A 23,037-nucleotide genomic window follows, 5' to 3' on the forward strand; every position below is an offset into this window, starting at 1 on the left:
TGTTGCTGGTTGGCTGAGTAGCAGATCACATTGAAATCACAGAAGCTCCTTTACTTAGAAGCTCAACCTGGCAATTTGTATGCGTCACAAAATCAGCCAGAGCATGTCAGTTCTGCCTGCCACCAACAGATGGCACTAGGAGTCACGTCCGTCATTTTGATTCAGTGTCTAGCTGTTCGTTACCTCCTAAGGAGGCGTGCGCGGAGTCTGAAGCAGAGCCCTGTTCTAACTTTACGGTCGTGTAAAGAAGAAAGCCAAAATACCATTATCTTTGGATAAATATTTTAAGAATGTTGAAAGGAAGCAAGATGAGTCAGAACACAAAGCCCTCAGCATCCATAGTTCTCTTATGAAACCTAGCTTTGCATAGATTATACACATTGGCCACTAGTGTAATGTCGCATTGGATGTATGAACTGATTTATATACAGTCTGTGCAGCCCCCCCTCCCCAGGTAAAGTCCCAAGAATTTAGACGTATTCGTGGAGAAAGGGTAAAAAACAAGTTACTAATATGAATCTGTTAAATTTTTTCAGTGATCAGAAATCAATCAGACATTATGTAAACGTCTCAGCGCCTGCTTTATCCAAACACGGTGAACTCACAGATACTTATATTTTTTTCAGGACCCCATACTTCTCAATCTCTCAAGTAAAAAGAAATTTGGTGTGATCTTCATTATTGGCTCTTCCCCTAAATATGCTTTCTACCACCAAACGTCTTCTTTCTTCCACGGTATTTCCAGTATAAATCCCTTTCTTTCCCTTTCTGCTACTACAGTCCCAAGACCCCAAACGTCCTCATTGTTTTCTTGGATAAACTCCTCGTACACATCGCCATCACGCTCCAGGTGATACTCACTGCTGCTACTTAACTGACTGTCTCAGTTCTTAGGTGGAGGGTACTACTTCCCTCCCTGTCTCTGGCCTCTCAGGACCAAGATATTCAACCTCCAGTTCAAAGCCCACAGTATGGGTTCTCCAGGATCACTCAGGGTTCTTTTATTTCTTCTTAGATCCCCATCTGTGTCCACCACTTTCTCTCAGAAAAACTGGTACGATACCTCTTTTATTCAGCCATTTTAGGTTGGTCTTCATGAAGGCTCCTAAACAGGTACCAAGTGCTTGCAAAGCCCTCCCTTTCCAGCCTGCTGTACAAATATGAGGAGGCCATCCACGGACCCCAAAGAGGAACTAATGGGTCAAGAAAAACCATGATATGTGAGGGAAACGCGACATAGGAGCAAGTTCTGATGAACCTGGAGCTCACGTATAAACAGAATATATAAAGACAAAGAGGCAGTGAAAAGTCACTCATTGCTGCATGTGGCATCGGCACAGTAACCTGTTTTAGTCAAGATGCCTCTCTTCTTGTAGACGAATCTATCACGCACACAGCTTTGTCAGGCCTCCACCCAAGTGCTAAAATAAAGGTCCCTTCTTTAGTATCTTGAAAAACCAAAAGAGTACAATTAGAGGGTAGAAATCTGTGATTCAGTTTTTTAAAGAAAACACATTTTTAAAGTTTCATACTGTTTGTTGCTTTTTTTTTTTTTTTTTTTAAGAGGAAGGAAATTAAGACCCCCCTGGAGCCACATCTATACAGGAAATCAATCTTATAATTTTCAAAAAGTGTTTTATAAAGATTTTTTATTAAAATGTTTTTGGTTAGACTCTAGTATAATCTGAAAAAAAAAGTATAAGTAGGTACTTTTTAAGGGGTAGGTTTTTTTTTTTGGACCTTTCAGATTTCATCTGTGTCCTTAGTTTATTTAGGTTTTGTGTAGTTGAAAAATCAGCACAAAAATGCTATAAAAAAGACAGCAGCCCTTCCCCTTGCCCACCTAAGCCCACCTCCCCATCTCACAGTGTCATTTCATGCCAACTATTTTAACTGCTTCTTCTCGTGGCAGTTAAATACACATATAATTTATTTATATGTATACACATACATACACACAGTATACACATATGCTGTATAATACACATATACTGTTATTTCTTGCTGGATCCTTTGAGACCCTATCCAAATTACAGAAATTGGTGATTTAGCTCTCCTACCATCACTATTACCTCTCCTTTATAATCCCAATAATAATTACATCAAAAATTTAAAGTCAATAGTGTTTACATTATTACATCTGTTGTATTAACTATACCATTTGGGAGAAAGGAATTTTGTGGGCCTGCAGTTATATCATCAACTTTATCAGAAGTCCCTTTGGCTTTATTTATTTTTCTAACATCAGAGAAAAAGTAGCAGTGAAAAACTATGGAGGCAAATGATTTCTGTGCAAAAAAATGATTCATGTATTTTCCCTTATAATCCCTTATAAACGGATACGCTCCCCAGGCCTTTGTGTGGGAGAAAGGCTGTGGCTGATCGTCTCATGAAGGGTCTGAAGGTTGGAACTTAACGTATGAGACAGATCTTCCCGTTTCCCTCTTTGTTTAAAGAGCTTAAACTGTGGGGGTTTTTCAAGTCATACAAAGCTTACCTCCAGAGAGGACTTAGCCTGATGACAGAGTGTCTAAAAAGGGGGAAAACTAAATATTATATTCAATAAGCAAATGCTTAATGCTTATTTGATTATGCCTAGAGAGGTTCAGCAAAAAACCAGGGAGCCAGGGGGGCCCTCATTCAACAATATGAACACGAAAAGTGGAACCAACCAGACATTATGTGCTTTAGGATCTGATGCAAGAGAGTGGGGGCTGAACCCTGAAGGAGATCTGATGGGATCTGGGAGAGGAAGTTATCAGAAGGTACAAGGCAGGGATCAGGGTGACGGAGAGGGCAAGCAACTCATTTCTTAGGTGGAACCAAGGATAGAGGCAAACAGAGCGGGTGAATTGGAGGACACACTGAGGTATAAAAAGAGAACATTAGGGCCACAGGTCACACATCCCTGCTACTGAATTTTAGACACAATTCCTCTCTTCAGTACCTTGACCCCCTACAGTTAATTTTCAACACAGCAGCCGAGTGATCCTTTTTCTTCTTTTTAAATTAATTAATTAATTTATTTTGGCTGTGTTGGGTCTTCATTGCTGCACACGGGATTTCTCTAGTTGCAGCAAGTGTGGGCTTCTCATTGCAGTGGCTTCTCTTGTTGCAGGGCACAGGCTCTAGGCACGCGGGCTTCAGTAGTTGTGGCCACAGGCTTAGTTGCTCCGTGGCATGTGGGATCCTCCCGGACCAGGGCTCGAACCCGTGTCCCCTGCATTGGCAGGCGGACTCTTAACCACTGCGCCACGAGGGAAGTCCCCCGAGTGATCCTTTTGAGACCAAAGTCAGATCGTGTCACTTCTCTGCTTAAAACACTGCCGCAGTGCTCCAGCTCCCCCAGAGTGAAAGCCAAAGCCCCTCCCCTGGCCCACAAGGGCCACATAAGCTGGTACTGTCACCGCCCAGCTCCTTCCACTGTCCTCTCCCTGGCTCACTCCAGCCACACTGGGCCCTGCTCTACCCTGCACAGGCCTCCTGTCTCAGGGCCTTTCCTTCTGCCTGGAAGGATCTTCCTCCAGATATCGTATCACATGGCTATCTTCCTCACTCTCTAAGTCCATGCTCAGCTGTCACCTTCCCAATGAGCCCGGCCCTGACCATCTATGTAAAAAATTCCCCTTGTCCGCCCTCCTCTCCTGGTACTCTCCACTCTCTATGCCATGCTCTATTTTCTTCTCTTGCCTCCAGCACTTAACCCTCTACAACACCTGTAATTTACATATGACTGTATTGTTTACGCTCTCCCTCTACTGGAATTTAAGCTCTACTAGGCCAGGGATCTTTGCTTCTTTTGCTCACTGATGAATCTCCACTGCCTGGAACAGTGCCAAGGACATAGTAGCCACTCAATAGTATTTGTTGGGTCATATGGCATATACCCTGAGAAAACCGTAATTCAAAAAGAGTCATGTACCACAATGTTCACTGCAGCTCTATTTACAATAGCCAGGACATGGAAGCAAACTAAGTGTCCATCGACAGATGAATGGATAAAGAAGATGTGGCACATATATACAATGGAATATTACTCAGCCATACAAAGAAACGAAATTGAGTTATTTGTAGTGAGGTGGATGGACCTAGAGTCTGTCATACAGAGTGAAGTAAGTCAGAAAGAGAAAAACAAATACCATATGCTAACACATACATATGGAATCTAAAAAAAAAAAAAAGGTTCTGAAGAACCTAGGGGCAGGACAGGAATAAAGACACAGATGTAGAGAATGGACTTGAGGACACAGGGAGGGGGAAGGGTAAACTGGGATGAAGTGAGAGAGTGGCATGGATATATATACACTACCAAATGTAAAACAGATAGCTAGTGGGAAGCAGCTGCATAGCACAGGGAGATCAGCTTGGTGCTTTGTGACCACCTAGATGGGTGGGATAGGGAGAGTGGGAGGGAGACGCAAGAGGGAGGGGATATGGGGATATAGTATATGTATAGCTGATTCACTTTGTTACACAGCAGAAACTAACACACCGTTGTAAAGCAATTATACTCCAATAAAGATGTTTAAAAAAAAATAGTATTTGTTGGGTGACTGAATGTTTTCAACTTCATCTTGCAAGCCTGATATTGAACCTTTCATTTTTGCTGTCACGTTTTCCACTTTCAAGAACTCATCCTCGTTCTCCAAATATCCCTTTTAAAAGCATGTTGGGCTTCCCTGGTGGCGCGGTGGTTGAGAGTCCGCCTGCCGATGCAGGGGACACAGGTTCGTGCCCCGGTCTGGGAGGATCCCACATGCCATGAAGCAGCTGGGCCCGTGAGCCATGGACGCTGAACCTGCGCGTCCGGAGCCTGTGCTCCGCAACGGGAGAGGCCACAGCAGTGAGAGGCCCGCGTACCGCAAAAAAAAAAAAAAAAAAAAAGCATGTTGCTCTTGTTTTACAAAAGCATCCTTCCTCTCAAGCAGATGAATTCTGGTTTTAGTTTTTATGCTGCTCCCTACATTGCATGTGTTACCCATAAATCCCCTCTTCTCCCGTTTGTCTTCGTCTTGGTCTTTTGAGCTAGAGGCCTTGCTTGAACGTCTGGGGATCCTTGGCTGTCCATTCACTGAAAAGTGAAAAGCCACTTGGAAGCTCTGTATGTGTGCTTTGTGGGTGGTGGACTTCACTACAGGGTGATTAGGTGGGGACCAGCCATCTGTGGGGGACCCCAGTAATGTCCGTACCTTAAACTGTTTTCTCATTGCTGCCAGAATTCTGAGTGAAGGGGGCTGGAGGATATATTTCGTATCTAGACTTTCACTTAATTTACTTGATTGCAACATGGTGCCTGACCCCTCTCCTCCACTGGTGCATGGTGTCCCCAAGCCCAGAGCTTCTCTGGTTCAATTTCTTCAGAGTAAACTTCTTGTCTTCTATCAGAATGAGACTGAGGTAGCTCCTCCAACTTTGTGAGGTTAGGAGAGCTGGGTGTACAATTGCTCTCTTTTTAAAATAATTAATTATTAATTTTTTGCTGTGTTGGGTCTTCGTTGCAGTGGGCGGGCTTCTCATTGCGGTGGCTTCTCTTGTTGTGGAGCACGGGTTTTAGGAGCGCGGGCTTCAGTAGTTGTGGCGCACGGGCTTAGTTGCTCTGTGGCACATGGGATCTTCCCAGACCAGGGATCGAACCCGTGTCCCCTGCATTGCCAGGTGGATCCTTAACCACTGCGCCACCAGGGAAGTCGTTATAATTGCTCTTTATACAGAGTTTCAACCCTTCTACTCCTCCAGCTCCACCCCTCACCCCTACCTACAGAGGTACCTGGTCCTTTCCATCCTGAATCTTCCTACAGCCCAATGGTTGGGTGACCTGGCTTGCTTGTCTGCAGGCACTTAGATTTCAGCTTTCTCCACCAGCTCGGGGGGCTAACCACATGTTCACTTACTTCCAAAATTATGTTGATGCATCTTTTCTGCTGTTGTTTCCATTATGGTTCTATTTGTCCTTGTGGGTTTCTCCAATTTTCATCCTTTACTGCTGATTGAGGGGTTTTGAGAGGAGTAGATATAAGCACAGTCTGTCATGTCTAACCAGATGTTTTATAATGCCATCTTAATTTGACCATGTTTTCCTCTTCCTTGGTGGTCAGGCATTTCAAAGCAACATCTGTCAGTCATTAAAGTACAAGATACACTTTGCAAAAGATGTAGGATCCTAGGTAACACTCTGTTAAGAAATAGGTCAATTACATATCTTCAGTTTAGCTTCAGAAACAAACACAGGTCAGCTTTCTGTTTTTCTCTTGTTCTCCATGTTTTTGTTTTCTAGTCATTATTGGGTGTTGGGTCTTTTCTGCCTGTTCTCACACAGCTCCCTGTTGCCCTGAATTGGATATTCTCTTAGTTTCTACAACCGAAATCCTTCAAAATTCCAGCTTCCAAGCTTCCCAGGCCCTCCATGCCTAGGGAGAACTTTTGGGAGAAGCATTTTTCTTCTATTTCTAGCCTTAAGTCCTCCATACAGTAATTCTGGCTGAGTTCTGACAGTATATGGTTGCTAAAGAGTTGTGGTGGAGGACAATTTATTTAGGTACCAGGCTGAACTCTGAGCAAATTGTAAAATACACAAAATCTATCTTTGGTATCCATATACCCCATCATATTTAGAATACGACATCCATTTTGGAATATTTCATGATTGATTAACGAAGGAGTTATTTTAAAGGAAGATTCAAAGACAGAAAAAATTTCCTGAGTTATTCCTCTTCAACCCAAATATCTCTATGAGGGACAAAATGAATAAAGACCTGATGTGCTATTTTTAAAATGCTAGTGCGGTACCCATGTTTTTACTAGAATAGCAGGTTAATAGGTACCAAGAAGAAACTAAGACCCAGTGGATATAATTTGTAAGTTCTTAGCATAAATTTTGACACAAAATTCCTTGGTTTTACAGATAAATTAATAGCATTTCAGATGACCTAGGGGAGAAATTAAGAAATAACGAAATATACTAAGTGAAGTACGGCAGACAGAGAAAGACAAATATCATGATATCACTTATATGTGGAATCTAAAAAAATGATATAAATGAACTTATATACAAAACAGAAACAGACTCACAGACTTAGAAAACAAACTTATGGTTACCAAAGGGGAAAGATGGAGGGGAGGGATAAATTAGGAGTTTGAGATTAACATATACACACTACTATATATAAGACAGATAACCAACAAGGACCTACTGTATAGCACAGGGAACTCTACTCAATATTCTGTAATAACCTATAAGGGAAAAGAATGTGAAAAAGAATAGATACACGTATATGTATAACTGAATCACCTTGCTGTACACCTGAAGTTAACACAACATTGTAAATCAACTATACTCCAATATAAAATAAAAATTAAAAAGAGAAATGAAATAACCAGATCTTCAGTCAATAAACAGATGTAAAACCTTCAAATAAAGAGACACCCCCTTCCAAAAAAAAAAAAAAAAAAAAAAGAGCATGTGTGAGCCTGATCATTATAAATTATCCTGATGAACTTAACTATGTGCGTGTGAGGTGTAATTTAGAAATGATCACCCCTGAGCTCTACCTTGGTCTGGCAGACTAACTTGCCAAGTTAGCTGACTTGTGAACCTTCATTTGGGACTCATACATTTTCTATATGGCCTTCTCCAGATCCATTAGCCTAGAAATTCTTTAGTGCATACAGTCGTTGCCTAATATGGTGATGCTGTAGTCTGACAACCTCCTTGTAACTGAAACTTCAAGAAGCAATTGAACCTCTTAGTCAATTATTGTCAGAAGACTAGCTCAACATTAACTCTGTCAAAAATCAAATTGCAATTATTCTGAAGATAAATGAAAACAAAATTAATCCAGCAAACGGGTTAAGTAATTCTGATGGGCCTTTCAGGATGCAATCTTGTTCAAAAGTAAACTGCCTGTGGAGCTCTACTGAAGTGGTTGCTTTCTTCTGTTTGGTTAAAAAAATTTTTTTTTCTTAAGAGGTACAAAGTTGATAATTCATCTTCAAAAATCGCTCAGGTCAAGGCTATTTCAGAACTGCTTTTGGACACAGAACCTCAGGGTTTGGGCCAAGTGTTTGGACATTTCAGTAGATCCAACGAGGCATCTGGGGATGTTTTAAGTTTGTGTGAAGGCACCTGCTGCCTCGTCCACCCCCAGATCCACTGTCATCCAAGACGGAGGTGGCTCATCAACCAGTCAGGGGACAGGTTGGGCTTTTATCTTATGTAACAAATGTTCTGACTTTTCTTCCTTTATATCTAGCATCTAGAACATGCAGAATTCCTTAAAAAAAAAACCACCAAAAACCCAGTAACCTTTGTTTCAGACGCTTGCAAATGATCTCAATTTTGAATGGTTCCCTAAATCTCTCAAAAACTCAGATAATAACTGGTATTTGAAAGGACCAGCCAAAGGTGCATCCTAACATTCTTTTCTATAGAGTTTCAAAAGTGAATTCTGGAACATAGGGCCTTTGAAATGCTCCTTGAAAAAAGGGTTCCATTTTCAGTAAGTTCAGGAAGGCTGCATACTGCAAGTCCTTTTTGGAGATTCATAATGTACATTAGCATATTAAAAGCTCTAAGAAGTTCTGTGTAAGTAAACCTATTTTAACTTTGTTCCACAAAATTTAAAAAACATTTAAATTTTTAAAATTTAAAAACAAAATTTAACTACAAAACCCTTTGTACACAGATTACTCATTCATTTTGAAGGGGATCAGTATATGCCATCCCAAAACATGCCATGGTGGCATAAGCATTACTGAGCATTTGTTCGTTCTATAAGAATTTCCCAAATTCCTACTGTACGTTTGGTTTCTATCGGGGATATAGAGGGAAACAGGGGACACCTATGATATTCTAGGAAAAACCAAACATGCCTATGAGATAACTGGGAAACAACTACAACTGATCCCCTAAGAAGTGAGATCTGCTCAAAGGTCACAACAATGGAAACCTCCATGTAAAGAAGCTTGGATTCCTGTCACAGTGAGGCTCTTTCAAGGAAGTCCAGCACTGCGAGAGGGACAGCTCCCTGAGTGGCAGGGAGTTGGGGTGGAGTGGAAAGAATCTTTCCCTGGAGAGGCCAGCATTCCCTACAGACTACTTGGCAGGCTTCAGGTGCTTCGGCTGTAAAGCAAGGATGTTACACTAGATGATTTATAAGAGCACATACTCATATTCTATCTTAACAGCTACTGAAAATGGACGAAAATTTTAAAGTGTTAAAGGTTCTTTCTGATCTAACGTGCGCGTGGCATTGACAGCCACTGTCTTTGATTTTCATCTGATTACGGTTATGGCTCCTCAGACTAGGGAGAGAAAACATTATTTCATTATTAGGTACTAGGCCTTATGCTAGACACTTGATACAAATTAAAAATAGGTTTTTAAAGCACTTAGGCTTGACATATGTTTGTACGTTGCTGCTTTGTGTTTCTCGTACTAATAATTCAACATAAAACAAAAGCAGGGAATACATTTGACATAAGTTTCTTGAAGTCATACATTAAAATATTTTTTGCTGGCAAACGCTTGGCTTTGAGAAACAGTCATTTTTCAGACCTAAAAACCCTGCTTCTACAAAGGAATGTGATTCATATTCACAGCTCTTGCTAGGAGCCTGGCTCTGGCTGTAGGCAATGGGTGATGGTGCCAGGAGGGTTTTGTTGAGACCAGCGCTCTTCAATGTATCCCTGTACCCCAAATACGCTACCGGTTCCCAGTGTTCACACCGATGGTGATGATGCTTCCTGGGCGGGGGGGGGGGGGGGGGGAATTTCAGAATGTTGGAGGAAGGAAATAATTTGGAAAAGGCCCCTTAGATTACTTGGGTAAACATTAAATATGCTTCCCCTTTTTATTTTTCTGTCTTAGACTGTAATTAATGTAAGGCGGAATGGCAGGATAAGAGAAAGTACACTTATTAAGGACAGATACTTTTTCAACAGTGCAAATTTACACAAGTTGAACATAATATGATTAAAAAACTATGAAGATCATTCCTGGTCGTAACTCAATGCCAAAGAGAAAAAAAAGAATACAGCTGCACTGTTGGGTGCATGATTTCTCATAACAGTAGGCAACACACTAGTAAGATCAGAGTATTAAGTAGCTCATGCTGGAAAAATGCTGTGGTGAGACAGACAGAAATGCTACTATTTAGAGAAAAATCTAAACTAAGATGCTAGGTTGTCTCAGTGATGTTGAGGTTTTATACTTGCACACATAGCTATAACTATATTACTGAAAATCCTACCGGAAACACAACCTTGTACCTACAAATCTGAAAAATCCTACTACCTAATCTATTTCTTTCCCAAGAAATGATTTATAACATAATATTTGAAGACTGAAGTTTCTTAGTTATATACCAATCAAGTCAGAACAGATTTAAGATGGATGTCAACAGGAATATAATTAATTTTTCAACTAATATAAATATAATATAAATATAACGTGTCCATTTTTATCAGTCATTTAAAATTCTTTTTTATAAGCTGCATATTTCTAGCTTTTAAATCCATTTTCTTTGGATTGTCTTTTATTGATTTGTATGAGCTCTTTATAAATTAAGGAAATGATCTTTTTGTTATTAGCACTTTAAATAGTTTTTCCAGTATGGCAATGATCTTTTGGTACTATTTATGGTATACTACCATACAGAAGTTGTCTTTTAAAAAAATTGTGTGCGGTCCAATGTATTCATTTTTCTTTTATGGTTACATACATATTTTACACAAAACCGAGATCACATAATAATCATAAAGTGCTTTGTAATGCTTTTTATTTGATACATCAAGCACATTTTCCCATGTGATCAAATATCCTCCTATAATGTGATTCTGAACGGCCTCACAGTACTCAACCAGATACATGCATATAATTCAGTTAACCAACCTCCTACTGTGCGGTATTTCTGGTGTTTTCTGCAATTTAAAATATCATTTTAGGAGTAACATTGTACATATTCTAATTCTAGAAATAGAATTGCTGCTGTGACTCATTTATATTTCCAAATGCCACATACTAAAGTATTCATTTCCAAACTCTACCAGGCGAAGAGTTAAAAAGAACTAACCAGGTTGATATAGGATAACATATTGTTGCTATGGTTCAACTGCTTTGATTAGGAATATAAAAAATTCACTGGCTATTAGAATTTTTTCTGTTGTGGATTCTCTCTTCATTCCTTGTTTTTGTCCATCACATATTTGTAATTTTACATAATGATTTGTAAGGGCTTTTTATATATGAAATAAGCTAAACTTTTATTACATTTACAAAGGCTCTTTAGCATTTTGCCTTTTAACATCTGCTGGCCATGGTTATTGGTCGTGGCTAATAAAACATGAGAAGACATTTTCTAGGTGTTTCTGAGAAAGAAAATTTCTCACTCTTCGGAGAGAATGTCCAAGTACTTCTAGAGGAGATTTCCTTGAATAACGAAACGTGGCTTCTGTAACTGTTGGCAGCCATCTGGCAACCACAAGGGGGAGCCACACTGAGAATGAAGATGACCCAAGAGAAGGCTTCCTGATGTATGAAATAAATCCCCGTTATACTCGGTGCCCGTCTGAATTGAGTTTTCTTTTTACGCTCTCCCCTCCTCCCCTCCCCTCTATTCCTTTCCCCTTCCCTCCTACTCTCTCTTTCTCCCCTTCTCCCTTCCTTGCAACTGAACACATTGTGATACAATGATATTTTTTGAGAAACAAGCACCTGCATAGCACAGGGAGATCAGCTCGGTGCTTTGTGACCACCTAGAGGGGTGGGATAGGGAGGGTGGGTGGGATAGGGAGGGTGGGTGGGAGGGAGACGCAAGAGGGAGGAGATATGGGAACATATGTATGTGTATAACTGATTCACTTTGTTATAAAGCAGAAACTAACACACCATTGTAAAGCATTATACTCTAATAAAGATGTAAAAAAAAAAAATCAAATATGTTTCTAGGGACTTCATTGGCCGTACAGTGGTTAAGACTCCGCCTTTCAATGCAGGGGGCGTGGGTTTGATCCCTGGTCGGGGAACACACATGCCTCGGGGTGTGGCCAAAAAATTTAAATAATAAATAAAAATTGCACATCTCTTAGAAAAAAACTTTAAATATGTGCCTATAAAAAGAATTTGTTTTGTTAATAAGCTCTATGTGGAGGAGTGGTCTCAATCACAAATAGGAGAGCGCCTTTATTTCACAATCACTTCATGAATGGCAGGAAACTTGTGTCTGCTCTAGTAGGTTATCCATAATTAAAGATGTGTGAAATGCCCACTAAAGCTCTGGATTCTTTGAAATACAAATGAGTTACCAGCTGCGGCTGATGAATATGACAGCAGAAATGTTCGACTTGGATCGAACATATGCCAGTGGAATGAACCTAAGTCAGATCCTACCTGGTCAGGCATTAAGAAGAGTTAACATTGGAAATCTCTATGAGGATGTCTCCTCTGAAATAGCTGTATAAAAAAAAACACTGGGAAATAATCAGGAATATACAACAATCAGGATATATATATATATAGCCACACTCCCACCCACCCACATACATAAAATTACTTGACTGAAAAAGGTGTAAGCTACAGTGAAAGGGTATATTCTATAGATTTAATATATAAGTTATATTAAATCAGCATTTTCATACAAAGTCAGCTCACCCCATCTTGGATTTAGAGAATAATCGGACTGCTTTTAGAACGAACATCAGCGTTAGACTTGCCAATAAACAGCTCTTTCGGTCTGTGAAACATTTTAGGACCGTCAAACTCTACCCTTCTTTTTGGTCTTTTTCACTCATCTCAACTGGCTTGTGATCAATATTTCATGGAACTCTTCCTTAGCTGCCCTCCAGGTATCCTTCCAGAAAACCTAAACCCAAATTCCAGCTGAAAACTTCACAGACAGAAATTCTGCTGCACTGAGCCTTGAAGAAAGGCATGTGCACCAGTATTAAAAAAAAAAAAAAAGTGACAGAAGCACAGACATGGCAGTGATAGTGCTGGAAATGCCTTCCAAATGTTCACACCCTCTCTTGCTGCAGAGTTTTCTGCTTATGTAGTTCCCTCTGCTTGCATCTCCTCTCCCTGGACTTCTCCTAGAGTCAGCTCGTTCTCAATTTTTCGGTCTCACTTTAATGTCACCTCCTCAGAGAGGTCTTCCCTGACCAGCCTATTTCCCTTGTCCTCTGAATGACCGCCCCAATTAAAGCCTTCCTTTCCTTCACAACTGTTACATAATTTATAATTATTTGTTGACTACATTTTTTTTATCTTACTCCTCAATTAGAATGTATGCTGCATGAGGAGAAGGACTATTTCTATTATATTCATCTGGGTGTCTCCAAAGGGTGCCTGGCAATGAACACATTTGTTGAATGAATGGATACTTACTGGCTTGAATATACTAAAGATCTTTTATTACAAGTTTAAAAGAAGACTGACTTATCTGTGAAAAAGGCCCCACGGAATGTTTTACAACCAAGTAACCTTAGGGTTTAAGAGCTCACTTAAGAGAGACAGACAACTCATCCTGTTACACAACAGGGCAGCCAGCCAAGCCCAGGATGAAACATTCAGGGAAGGAACACACGGCAGCTGCCATGCAGTTCTCAAGTCTTAATGGAATTTCAAAATCAGTGGTGACCCTTGATGGCTCTGGAGCAGTCTAGCATGAATGAACATCTGCTTGGCAAACTGCTGCAGTTTGCCAGTGAGGAGCAGGAGGCGTGAAAAGTCTGGTTTTCGGTGAATGTTTCGTTTACGTTAAAAGAATTTCTTTCACTAAAAACGTAAAGATCTTCACCTTAAATATGGATACTCTAAATTAAGTTCCTAATTCCCTACTCATCCCAGTTACAGGATTTTCCAGGAAAAATTCCCCCTTTGCCTTTTTACTTTCTTCCTTTTTTTTTTTTTCCTTGACACAAGTCAACACCTTAGTGTCACTGCTTTTTATCAAGTGACTGAGGAAAATGTGACCTGGTACATCCTTATTTTGTCCTGGAGCCAAAGAGACTGAGAAAGAGCTCATAGACTCTGCTGTGTATTATTCCTTTCTTTCACTGGGCCTGTGAGAATAATCTCATTCCTCTATTACTGGAATGAGAGGGAAGAGGGGGGAAAAAAAAAACCCTAGACTGGGAAATTCTATCCAATTGAAATATACAAATATTGTATACTAGTTCTCAAATTACCAAAAATCAGGTTCCAATGAAAGTATAAGGAACCAGCTTTTGGTTAGATCACTTAGATGAACTAGCTATTCAGGCTCATAGGTCAAGGATGACTGAGAAGATACTGTAATTAATGTCGCTTTGGCTTTAACTCAGCAGCTGACAGGTATTCTCTAGTTCCCTTCTCTTCTTGCGAGGCTACCCAGCACAGATTCTGTTCTGCCAGAGGGGCAGAAAACTCTTGCTTCTTTTTCACATCTCCAAGGAGTTCACTGAGTCACCACATTATGGCAAAAGGAGCTAGGCAGCTCATTCCACATCTGTGGAGGTCTATCCTCTAAATCAAACATCATGCAACAAGTTTCCTGTGATCATCACATTCAGGGTTGTATCTGGCCAGGCTAAGACTACAAAACATGTAGCGTCTTGACTTAACCTTCAAATAACAACTATAGCAAACTGTCTTATTACTAAATAACTTTGCTTTGAATCCTGGATTTTCTTCCTCTTCCAAATACATATATTGTTAATGTAGCTTTAAGTTAGTTGTCATCTACAGAAAACCCCATGCTAAGTTGTTATGATAGCAAATATTCATTCCTTTACTCTTGACCTACATGGGTCACCCCATTGATGTGACCCGCTTTGGTCAACGAGATATATATACACGTGACCTGAACAGCTTGAAATGTGCTTGTGTGGTCAGCCTTGCCCCCTTAGGCTTTTGCTGTTACCATGAGAAGAACATGCCCCTGGGATCCATTGACACCAGAAAAAAATAAGCCACACGTGGAGCCAATCTGTACTCAACCCACTGCCTGGGATGGGCTCACCCAAAAATGGCCAAACCTTGGATGCATGAGGAGGAAGTAAATTCTGTTATAGCCACTGTGTTTTAGAGATGTGGTGGGTTGAACAATCCCCCCCTGCCCACAAAAAGATTTCTACCTCTTAATCCTTGGAACCGGTAAATGTTATTTCACGTGACAGAAAAAGGACTTTGCAGATGTGATTAGGTTAAGGATCTTGAGATGGGGAGATTATCCTGGATTATCTGTTTGCACCCTAAATGCAATCCCATGTATCTATATAAGAGGGAGGTGGTAGGAGATCTGAAGACAGACGAGGGGATGACATATGACTATGGAAGCAGAGACTGGAGCCACAAACCATGGAATTCCGGCAGCTACCAGAAGCTGGAAGAAGCCAGGGCTAGATTATCCCCTACAACCACTAGAGGAAGTGTGGCCTTGATGTCACCTTGATTCTGGCCCAGTGAAACTGATTTCAGACTTCTGGGCTCCAGAACTGTGAGAGGATAAATTTCTGTTGTTTCAAGCCACCGAGTTTGTGATAATTTTTACAGTAGTCACAGGAAACCAATACAGGTGGTTTGTGGCATAATTATGCCAATGGTCAACTGATATATACCCAAACCAATAATAATAATATTAATATTAATAATATCAATGTTCATAAGAAGAGCAACCATATAGTACCTGCCATATGCTAGGCACTGATCAAAGTATGATGAATATATTAAGTCATTTAATACTCACAACCATACTATAAGGTGGGTACTCTTACTTCCCTTTTACAGATGAGGAAACTGAAGAACAGAGAGGTCCCAAAGTTTCATCTTGTAAGTGTTGGAGCTGGGATTGGAACCCAAGTGCCTTGTGGTTGACTGAAGCCAAGAACTACCTGCTGGTTAGGCAGCAGTAGAGACTAGAAATTACACAGAAAGTAGCGATTCTTCAACTGTGGCAGCAGAGTTAAAACTTAAAGGCTTCTTTCCCGGTTAGGAATGACTCTTATGCCTACTAATTACTCCATTTGCTTGGTATGATGAAGGTAACTCATTTAAATGCATATGACTAGCTCTTAAGTATTAATAAACATAACATAGCTAACAGGAACCTCTATAATCCCAGAGCACATAGTATTGAGTCATGATACTATATTATTGTCAAAATACCACGTGAGGCACTGTGCACAGGGCATCATGCTGGGGCCCCTGGGTGGAGTACAAACAAGCATAAGGACACTGCTTCCCTCAACAATTTATAATCTGGTTGAGGAGAGAAGACAAATGTGCAAAATTAATAGATGATCTACAGCCTACAGAAATCTTAGACTTCGGCGGGAATCTCTGAGCTGAAGACCTCTTATAAACCATCAGCTGGGAGGTTCTCTGCCCTGACTCTTCCACGGCACACCTTAGGAAGGACATTCACACGTGCAACACACTTGCAACACACGTGCAACAACCCTCGGGGGTTGTACCATCCCTGAAATGGGCCTTTCTTGCCCACTCAAGAAAGCAAATATAAATTTTATAGAAATAAACTCACATCAGCTCCTATTTATAAATTAATTCATTATCTTTGCTAACTTATTATTAATACCAAGTTACTCATAATACACCTCATACTTGATTGTAACAGATGTGCCCATATCCAAGCCTATCGTTTTACAGATAAAGGAAGTGATGACCTAAAACCTTACACAAACTCCAAACTAACAGCAGGCCCACAGCTCCCACCTCCTGTTGAAGTTACTGCCTCAGAGAGCCACATAAAATCGACAAATGGGTGCTGGTGAAGGAAGTAAAGATGACTTTATTTAGACTAGTCTGGCCAGGAGGGCTTGAGTGAGGGGGTGGAGTCTAATTTGAAGATACAAAAGGCAAAGGCAAATGGTATGTGTAAAGCGCACAGGTGGGACAGATGTATGTGGGAGTGCAGGGAAAAACACGATGATGCTGCATGGTGGCACAGGGAAAGATGCTGGCAGAGCCTGGTCTGAATTTTGTAGGTGATTGAAGGGCTTCTGAACAGAGGAACAACATCATTAAAACTCAGATGGTGATGCTTTGCAGATGTGGGTCAAGGAGAGAAGCTTGGAAGATCACACAGAAGTGGTCCAGGGGCCCTGTACCACAACCATCACCGTGGTTCTGCTGATTTTCATCTGGAACGGCCCTTTACAGTGTACACAGCATGACTTCAATTTAGAAAACTGTGTGTCTAAGAGAGAGTAGGACAGAGACTGTTATGACACCTTCCAAAGCACTAATAGTAGTTACCTTTCTGGTGGTGAGATGATGGATGATGTTATTTCCTTCTTTAAGTATATTTTGAAATTTCACAATGAATACGTATTACTTTATAATAAAAACAATTAAAATTTTAGATGGAAATACTGTGATTACAGTTCTGTGTTGTTCCTATTTACAATCCATTTTTAAAATAAATTTATTTATTTATGGCTGCATTGGGTCTTTGTTGCTGCGTGCAGGCTTCCTCTAGTTGCAGCAAGCGGGGGCTGCTCTTCGTTGCGGTGCGCGGGCTCTAGGGCACACAGGCTCAGTAGTTGTGGCTCGCGGGCTCTAGAGCTCAGGCTCAGTAGTTGTGGTGCACGGGCTTAGTTGCTCCACAGCATGTGGGATCTTCCCGGACGAGGGCTCAAACCCATGTCCCCTGCATTGGCAGGCGGATTCTTAACCACTGCGCCACCAGGGAAGCCCTATAATCCATTCAAAGTACAGTAGACTTGTGAATAAAGTACTTGGTCTGTAACCTGCATTTAAATCATGAGTGCTTGGGCTTCCCTGGTGGCGCAGTGGTTGAGAGTCCGCCTGCCGATGCAGGGGACACGGGTTCGTGCCCCGGTCCCGGAAGATCCCACATGCCGCAGAGCGGCTGGGCCCGTGAGCCATGGCCGCTGAGCCTGCGCGTCCGGAACCTGTGCTCCACAACGGGAGAGGCCACAACAGTGAGAGGTCCACATACCGCAAAAACAAAAACAAAAACAAAAACAAAAAACATAAATCACGAGTGCTTGATTGTATTTTTACTTCCCCGAGGATATCTGTCACTGACATATTTTCTGTAAGTGCTTGATTTCCTTGGGTGTTTGTATCTACACAAATACAGTAAGACCAACTCAGGACAACTGGCTAGTAAACATCTTATTTTGAAATTAAATTTTCTTTAAAATACAGAGTCTCTGGGTAAAGAAGATGTGGTACATATATACAATGGAATACTACACAACCATGAAAAAGAATGAAATAATGCCATCTGCAGCAACATGGATGCAACTAGAGATTATCATACTAAGCGAAGTCAGTCAGAAAGAGAAAGACAAATACCATATGATGTCACTTATATGTGGAATCTAAACTATGACACAACTGAACTTATCTACAAAACAGAAACAGACTTGCAGACATAGAGGACAGACCTGTGTTGCCAAGGGGGAGGGGAGTAGGGCAGGGATAGATTGGGAGTTTGGGGTTAGCAGATACAAACTATTATATATAGAGTGGATAATCAACAAGGTTGTACTGTAGAGCACAGGGAACTATATTCAATATGCTGTGATAAACCATAATGGAAAAGAATATGAAAAAGTATATATGTATATATATACATATATGTATATTTAACTGAATCACTTTGCTGTACAGCAGAAACTAATACAACATTGTAAATCAATTATACTTCAATAAAAAAATGCAGATCCTCCTTGTAGTACTGAATTTGAATGCAGAGTGATGTTTGGCAACAGTAAGCCTGTCTGACAAAAAATGCTGAATATAAATAGCCCTAAATTTTCTTTAGTTATAAATAAATCCCCCCAAAGGAATGACTCCTCCTCAGTCTATATAATGGGTGTGTGTGTGCGTGCACATATGCACACACGCACGCACACACATGCAGGTGTAGGTATGTCTAGAATTAACAATGTGGTTAAAAAGGAATCATACTGAACATCCTGTTTTGTAACATATATTCTCACTTAACATTTATCATGAGCACTTGATGTTATTAAATTTCTTTATATTGTCACTGTTAATGGCTGCTTAGTTTTCTATTGTAGGGATATACCCCAATTTATAAGACTCACTTCTTAACATTTTTCTCCATTATTTTCCACTTTCATGAGAAATACTGAAGAGAAAATTCTTACAACTGGGTTTTTACATGAATTTTCTTAGTATAAATTTCTACAAGCATAATTGCTAGATTAGAGGCAAACCCAACTTTTAGATTTTTTGGAAACACATTGCTAAACTACTGTCCAGAAAGTTCTCATCAATTTACTCTCATGCCAGTAGTAAACATATCATCAACAATACTATGTAGGATTAAAAGAAAAAAAAAACAAAACGCTGAGTATTTGATAGGTGAAAATATAGTTGCTGGCCATTTTTCTCTTTTTTTGGTGGACTGATTGTCTATCGTTTTCCTCAGTTTTCTAGTGAGGTATTTATTTCGTTTCTTTGGAAGGGCCTTTTGTACGTTAGAGGTATTTATACTGTGCATGTGCTGAAATGAAAAAGATCGAGTTTAAAGCCACTATACGTCTCCCCATAAAGAGAAACTGAATGCTCTAAATATATGCAATAAATAATGATACATTTCCCAGAACGTGTTGAATATTTCATAAACGTTTTTTTTTGGTTAGCAAAACTTAATAGTCCAAGCAGAATGTGTTTAAATGTGCCATGACAAAGATATAAGCAATTTCTGACACACACAGATTTCTTGGTGCTATAGCAAGAAAAAGACTAAAGTAAACCTCAACACCATAGCCCTTACACTTAAACCGCATATATTCTTTTATACACCTAATAGGATATGAGGATATGTTTTGTCACCCATCAAGTGTCTTGGCTTAATGAAATATGTGGCAAAATTATGTACTTCAGAAAGGCCTTTTTAAAAAGGCAGTTTTGAAAACCATCTTTTTTGGGGGGTGATATTTTACGTGAAATATCAGCATTGCCACTAGGTAGTGAATACCCATTATGATATTTTCACCGTTGCCTTTCATATGTTTCACCCAATTACTTCCAAAAGATCGGAGGAAACTTACATAAAAGGTACATAGACAAGGGGGCTTCCCTGGTGGCACAGTGGTTAAGAATCTGCCTGCTGGTGCAGGGGACATGGGTTCGATCCCTGATCCGGGAGGATCCCACACATCGCGGAGCAACTAAGCCCGTGCGCCACAGCTACTGAGCCTGCGCTCTAGAGCCCGCGAGCCACAACTACTGAGCCCGTGTGCTACAACTACTGAAGCCCATGCGCCTAGAGCCCGTGCTCCGTAACAAGAGAAGCCACTGAAATGAGAAGCCCGCGCACCGCAACGAAGAGTAGCCCCCGCTCGCTGCAACTAGAGAAAACCTGCGCACAGCAATGAAGACCCAACGTGGCCAAAAATAAATAAATAAAAATTTTAAAAAAAGTTACATAGACAACATAGTCACCCAACTGAGGATAAAAGAAGGACAGGTAGGCAATGGGTGGGGGTCTCAGCAGGAAGGGTGACAGTCACACTTGAAACCCCAGCTAAGAATGGTTCCTGGATCTGAGTACAAATCTGAACCCTGAGCTTCCTGGAAGCTTCAGCAAATGGGAAACTTAAAGAGTTGCATGGGTTTCATTATTTAATAAGATTGGTAATTAAATATTCCCTGCACCCAAATATGCTTTTAATTTTTAAACAGTAATTTTTGTCGAGGAGGAAGAAAAATTAATTGCTCAGCAGTGATTCGATGGTATTTTGTTTGGCTTGGCTGTCTTCCTCCAGCCAAGCTTTTGGTGTACACCTCCTATCTATAAGATCTTTCATTTGAGTCTGGGATGGCAATCCTCACTGAACTGTTCACAAGTTTTTAATTTAATGTAAACACCTATTCATTGAATCACTTCCCCTTCACTAACTAATTCCTTACAAAGAGTCAATCTCTTGAGTTCCCAGCAATTAAAAAGAAAAGTGCAACGAAAATGGAGCCACTCTTTTTTTTTTTTCCTTCCGCCACCTATAGGGGCCAGAAAATGTTGTCATGGTGACAACAGCTGCTGGGTTATGAGTGACAGGTCTCAAGAGAGAAGCGTCTTGGAAAGGGAAGATCTCAAGTTAAAAAAAAAAGTGGTGAGAGAGAACCAGTGCAAGCTCTTTCACTAAGCATGGTGGGAGATCAGCTGAAAGGTGTATTTATAACTAGCAAAGAATAAAAGAAGTATTTCCCCCTTTCTTTCAACTAACATAGGAAATGTTTTCCTTCCAAAGGAGAACAGATTTCTTTTAAGCAAATCTCAAGCATATGTACATATCTTGGCATAATTACATTTTAAAATTGGGATTCACACTGATGCACCAAATTGGTTGCCTTAGTAATGAGATATCACCCGGGCAACGGATTTGCTGCTCTTTCAGGAGAGCAAATCATCTACTTCCAACCTACAGGGGAACAGGCTGGGGAAGGGGTGGCAGTGGCTTCTTATTGGCAGTATCTGAGAGGAGATAAATAAGAAGCAAATTATGTTTGACATGTCATCATTATTTTCCAAATATGCTTTTATCTTTTTTATTCCTCAGTTGGGTGGGAGGAGGAAAAGGGTGGGGAGGGGGGTAGGGAAAAATAAAGAGAAAGAGAGAGAGAGAGAGAGAGAGAGAGAAGAAAGGATGCTCTGTCGTTCTAATGTTAAATTTTTTGCTGAAGCATTTTTATTGCTCTAAAGGGGCTTTGCATTTGTCAATATGTAAATACTAAATGGAGTCAGTTATTGGCTTACATTATAAATCAACAGAAATTTTCTTCACAATAATAAAAATCAATGACTTGTACTGAATAATGTTATTTTATTAGCACTGCTTAGTAACATATGTAGGAGTAAGGCTTCAACATTCAATAGTCGTTTATTAAATGTCTTGTAGACGATAAATGCTCCTTGATTTCTTCATTAAGAACATGCATACTTTCCCATACCTATGTTCATTACCATATTACCATGATTTACCAATAAATGTTCAACATACTCTCTTCCTGGAGGATTCTAGTACTTGGTGTGTTTTTCTTCTCTTCCTGTACTCTGCCTTTCACGCTGATCGTCTTTAACATGCTGGTTATTAATAAACCAGTGATCTCCCAACCGCCAGATTAAGTGGGCACTTTCAGCCCTTTATTTTGCTGGATGACTCTGTGTTTGACACTGCTGATCATTCCTTCTTACTTGAGATTTGTTACTTCCTCTGCTTCCCTGACTCATGCATCCAATATGCTGGTCATCTTGACTCGAGTGTCTCAGAGGTACTTTGAACTACGCCCTAAACTATTAGGTTCTCCAAATACGCTCCTGCCTCTGCAGCCCTTCGCTCAAGCTGCAGAGACTTCGCACAGTATAGTGTGGAAACAGAATATTGTAAGCCACAACCAAAAACAAACAAACAAACAAAGAAACCCAATCAAATCAAAGGCTGCCCGCCTTTACTAGCAGTTATTAATGAGGAGCCATGACAGAATGGAAATTGTTGACCCAGGTGCTTTGAGAAGACAAATCCAGAGCTAGCTCTTCACCTCTTGTTAGATAACAGGGGAGAGGTTAGTAAATAGTCATAAACTTGTGATAAAATTCAGCTAAATTTAATTCTGTCATCATGGGCTGCATGGCTGCCATGTATATTTGCTTCCTAATTGTCCTAATTTCTAAGGAGGGCAAAGAACTCTCCTGTAACACTGAAAGGGCAGTTTCAGTAATTCCAAGGAGTAAGACTAGTAAACATTTATTATGGAAAACAACGTTTGTTTGATATTTTTGTAGACAACTTTGTTCCCTGTTTTTGTCATAGGAAGTTTAGTTTACCCACTAACCTTCGTGACAATTAACCTGCTCTCACATCAATGACCCAGCTCCAATGAACTCAACCTGTATAAATGAATTATGAAATAGAGATTAAGATCTCTGTCCTCCATACAATGGACTTCCAAGTAAAATGTGAACCTAATAGAGTTGTTCCCTGACTTTTTGGCATCTCTCCTCCTTCCAAAAAGCCTTCTCTCCCAGCTCAGGTGGGTGACTC

At 40.3% G+C, this 23,037-nt stretch overlaps 1 protein-coding gene across 11 annotated transcripts in view; it reads right to left on the reverse strand.

The window, feature by feature from the left end:
• MYO1D (myosin ID) overlaps window positions 1-23,037 on the reverse strand; it is a 344,153-nt gene that overhangs the window by 157,421 nt on the left and 163,695 nt on the right. The window lies entirely within an intron of this gene.

The sequence above is a fragment of the Delphinapterus leucas genome, chromosome 19 (assembly GCF_059928025.1).
Source record: "Delphinapterus leucas isolate spDelLeu-1000000601 "Yukka" chromosome 19, BTC_Dleu_Yukka2, whole genome shotgun sequence".
NCBI classification, from domain to species: Eukaryota; Metazoa; Chordata; class Mammalia; order Artiodactyla; family Monodontidae; genus Delphinapterus; species Delphinapterus leucas.